Here is a 5,507-nt window from a genome sequence, read left to right on the forward strand (position 1 = left end):
TTGATCCCTGTCAGGCAACCATGTGCCTGGGTCATGTTTTGGGACAGGCACGTTGATATGCGTCTGTGTCTAGGCCCTGGGTCAGCTGAGTTCATTCGCGGGGGTGGGGTGTTCTTGTTAGCACAAACAAATCACCGTTTTTTTTTTTTTTTTGCACAAACGGTGCAAAAGTAGGTATACAGTACTAATACATATTATATGATGAATATATCTTTTTCTGTTGTTTTTTTCTTTACATTATCAACATACTTTAGAGCGCCTCGTCGGCCTTGAGTGCGCGTATTTCACATGGAAAAAGGCAGACGAGTGAGGTGGGGATTCTTTTATTTTTTAAGTCTGACTTGACACCCATTGTGTGGACCGGGGCTTCGAACTGGCATGTCCGCTTTAGAGCCCCTCGTTGTTTGCAAAATAAATCTGAGATTTAATACTGAACTTCATATTCATTGAATGGAGTTGATGTTATGCTGTTAGAAAAGCATATCGATCAAGCTCTCGCACTTCTTTTTATTTATTTATTTATTTTGATACATTCACTGAAAAGCAAACAGCAAATCATGTAAACAGGCTGACAGGGTGGACATTGTTGACTAATGTTAGCATTTTATGAGCACATGGCGGACCCTCACTTAGCAACATGACTCATTTAGAAAGCTTGCTGTGTACTATTAACAAATATATTTGGACTTTCTGAAAGATTTGTTTTATACTGCATAAAAATTATATTTTATATATTGTATGGTATAAGCCTGTTTTTTCAGCCTCTATCTTTTTCAATTAATTGATTTGTTCGAAGGGATGTTTAGGTTTTATTTTCTGTGTTGTATATGGGGAAAAAACTACATTATTCAATATTATTCATATTTATATGCATTTTATTATCATATTCATGTTTCAACATGACAGAGTGGACATGGTTAAAGATGCTCAATGCAGGAAATTGAATCTTGAATCTCTACTGCCACGTGGCCGAAAACTGAAACTACACGCTCCCTTCTTAACTCTTTGACTGCCATGGACGTTAAAAGACGTCAAGTAAAAACCTACGGAGGGCCGCCAATGACGTTAAAAGACGTCATCCAATTTTTAAAAATTTTTTTTTTGAAACGGGTGGAGGAAAGCCTTGGCCAGCTGTGGTGAAAGTTTCAAGCAGCTCTAGTTAGCCTAATGACTATTTTTGGCCCCTAGATGGCAGCAATGACTCTCTTTTGACAAGATTGGGTAGGAGTCAGTAGAAGACGTGAGACGGAGCTAGAGGGGACAATGGCTGGGGAAGGGAAGAGAACATGGCGACCGGTTGCAAGCTGCTCACGCTCAAGCAGTTTTTTTCAAAGACGAAAAGCATCGACCAACGCTAAAGAGCACATTGATGACGACGATGATCATCATCGATGATGATGATGGTGACTCCGAGGTTGGAAGCATTGCCGCGGCAGTAGAAGACGTGAGGCGGAGCTAGATGGCCGAGGAAGCGAACAATGGCGACCGGTTCAGCTCACACTTGGGAATTTTTTTCAAAGACGAAAGGCATCGACCAACGCTAAAGAGCACATTGATGACGACGATGATCATCATCGATGATGATGATGGTGACTCCGAGGTTGACGCTGAAGTTGGAAGCGTTGACGCGGCGGCCATGACGACGTCATAATGGTTCACCGGCTAGCGATGCTAACACCGGAAAACGCGGAGCACAACCGAGCACTTCTGCACAGGCGGACGTTCAATCGGACGACGAAGAGTGCCCCGAGTCCAATGCATATTCATCGGAAGAGTGGGTAAAGTCTGCTACTTGCTTTTTATTCCCCGGAAAAAAAGGCCGTCAAGAAAGTGTAACGTCTGCACGCGAAAGGGACAATCTGCAGTGAAACTACTTTGTTGTGCAAATCCTGCTCCCTCTCCTTGCACGCAGGGGAGTGTTACAAAAAGAAAAACTGTATTTGAAACATCCACATAATTGTAAATAGTACCACAGTTGCACAGATTTGTAAATACATCGCGAAATTGTTTTGTCAAATTGTTACACTGTTGAATGGAAATAAACGTATTTTGCAATCTAAAAACACTTTTTCATTGTTGGTGATAGCGTTTTACAGAAGTAAAGCACTATTTAGGTGTTTGTGGCATCATTCATGGACAAGTGCATGAAATAACATCGTTTCACAAAAAGCTATTTTTCTCTGCTTTTTGTTTCAAAACAGAGCATTTCGGTGAAACTAACCATTTCCTATTGTTGATTACTGAAGAACGGAATAAGGTAGAAACAAACTTTTTTTTCTGATGAAAGATGAGAGTTCAATCTTTCATTTGGTAGTATGTGTGTTTCCATAGTCCAAACACAACATTTTCTGTGGACCTTGAAAGATCAGTCAAAATGCTTAAATCGGCTGGCACTGGCGACATCCCGTTTCTGAAAACGTCTGGCAGTCAAAGAGTTAATGTACACACTCAACACATGACGTCACATCCGCAGACAGAGGGTGAGCAATTGGAACCCGAATCCAGTCTGAAAACTATTGGCCAGAGGCTTGCAGGAGTACCCGTTGTGAACATACCAAGGTGTTAATCTGCTCATTGGAAGATGTTTGAGTCATAAATTATCAAATAAAAAGGCTACTGTAAAGATATTTTGGGGCAAATTGCTCCATAGAGCAGCTTCAAGCCTGACAACATACAAGTACTGTAGTAGTTGAATTTGTTCTGTGACCTGACCTTACTTACAAGACTCATATCTCAAATCATCTTTCCCCAATGAAATGAATACAAAGGCCATTAAAAACAACAACAACAAAACGGATTAAAACATAATTAAAGACAATGTAAAGAATTTCATTAAACAGTTTGTGCATCATGATTAACTTACAGCGGCTCCTTCTGGTGTGTGTGACTTGACCACTTTGGGGAATGTAACACAATTAACGCACAATAAGCTACAGTAATATTTGTCGTTTTTTTTGCAGATGATGATTAGTAATATTGTCTGTCTATGTGTTAATGCACCATTTGTGTTCAAATTCTTCCTTAAAAGCATTACAACGTTAGCTTGTCTATAGCAGTTTGCATTGTTTGTTAGCATTAAGCTAGTTGACAATGGCAAAGTTATGGGGCTGTTTTATGCTGAGATAGACAGTAAACTTTAGCTTCTTATTTGAAGAATCATTCGCTATCTGGCATACTGCTGCCTGTCGTGAAATGAGTTGAGTTCACTGCCACCAGAATTCTCACTCTCAAGTCAAAGCAAAAAAAAATAAATCATCCGAATGCGAATTAAAAATGAATAATTTACTAATTTACACAATACATCGCTACGTGAACATGCTATGAACTGACTAACAAAAAAAGCTGAATTAGCTCATTTACGCATTATGTATTTCCATAAATTTGCTAACGTTGTGAACTGACTAACAAAAAATGATACATCTTCTCATTTTCGTTATCAGAACATGTTTTTTATAAATTTGCCAACACTGTCACGCTAGTAAATCATCCAAATGACGACTCATATTTTGAAAAGCCAGCTCACTCGTATCTCTTGGCACCACTGCACAAACACATATAATATTTAGTCTGTGTTTATGAGTTTTAACTAACTGTGTGTCAGTGCTCTTCTTATATTTCTGTATTATATATATATATATATATATATATATATATATATATATATATTTTTTTTTTTTACATCATGGTCAGGGGACTACAGATGGAAAATAGTCTTTTAGCTAATTCTGGCTTTTTTAACTCATGAATTTCCATGTTTTTATTAAATTGCACTGTCTCCTTTCAAATAAATCAAATCAAATCCAGCCTCACATTTAAAGAGACATCATATTATTATACTGTTGTGTGTGCAAATGTTTGGCCACTTGCAAGACCTCAAAGTTTCATTATGTTACAACATTTTCATGATGACTGAGTGTTTGTGATATGGACATCGTAGGCACTTTATACAGTAGTGATATTGACCCAGTACCTCTCTGAGTATGTCAATCAAATATGCAGCACTATAGTGGCTGGTGAGTGTATGTGAAAAGTTGCAGTGCATCACGATCAGTCTTTTATGACTAACAGAGGAAGTGGTATTTCCCACTTTTACAGCTGCCAATTTCAAATCCTATCACTACGCTATCATTGTTTATTTTAAATAATTGGAAGCGATATGAATAGTAGTTGATTCCCCGTTAAAGGTCATTCGGTCCAAGCTTCACTAACACGAGTATTGTGTAATAGTGGAACTTGCACCTTATAATACTTAGATATGCAGCTGCGTGGTGGTGAGACAGGAAGTGGTGGGACAGATAAGCGAAGGCAAGCACAGGTGGAAAGTTGAGCACTTGGTGTATGCATGAGAACACATTTTCAAGATTCCACAAGTTTAGTGACATGTACTTTTTTTTTTAATGCATCAATTTAATATTTACTCTCATAATAAAATATTATGGACACTGTCCAATAAGGTTGTACATGTTACATTTGTACAATGAATATTATACATATTTAGCTATGCACTATTTATACTATTTTTTACATTTATACTTCTTAACTCATTCACTGCCATCAACGGCTATAGACGTCAAAAATTTATTTGAACTATTTCTATTAGTTTAATATTTTCTTTTCCTTTTTTGTTAACATGAGTATGAAAACCTAGAAAACAATTATTGTACATTTAGAACAGATATAACATTTGTGATTAATTGTGAGTTAACTATTGAAGTCATGCGATGAATTACTATTACGCCCCTAGTTTTTAATAATCTTTATTTACTTATTTTTTTTAAAGATTTTTTTTTAATGTCTAGGTTTTCATACTCTTGTTAACAAAAGTGGGGGAAATTTTAAACTAATAAAAATAGTTAAATGATTTTTTTTACGTTAATAGGCGTCAATGGCAGTGAATGAGTTCATTTGGACTCACTGTGCAAATTTGACTGCAGAATGTGACAGCATGGTCACGTTAACAGTTTATTTTATATCTGTCATCCTCAACATCATCGTCATCATTATCATTATTATTATTATTATTATTATTATTATTATCATTATTATTATTATGCAGCTATCTATCATATTGTGACTGAGTTGATGCATTGATGTGTAACTATGCATGAGCTCATTCTACAAAATATTAATTGTCAAGTTTCCAGCTAAACAACATTCTCAAAACTCGTACATCCACCACAGAGGAAAGAAATCGGGTTATGATCATTTATTACGACGTGGGGGGATGTAATACGTGTACTACATGATGAAAATCCCAAAATGAGACTTGACTTGTGCGATTGTAAGCGAGTGTGCGGCCACAAGTTCAATATGTTCTCATTTTCCTCTCAGTATTTATATCTTCGTCAGCTGACCGCTCACTCGGAATGTCCCACTGCTCGGGAAAGTCGATGAAGCACTTGACGTTAACGATAGCGAATGTGGTACAAATAAAATATAAGTTGATCAAGCTGTAAAATAGCACGTTTATGTGACCCCGTGGATAATTTATGAACAGGGTGTACGAA

This window comes from Vanacampus margaritifer, chromosome 2, assembly GCF_051991255.1.
Source record: "Vanacampus margaritifer isolate UIUO_Vmar chromosome 2, RoL_Vmar_1.0, whole genome shotgun sequence".
Taxonomy (NCBI): Eukaryota; Metazoa; Chordata; class Actinopteri; order Syngnathiformes; family Syngnathidae; genus Vanacampus; species Vanacampus margaritifer.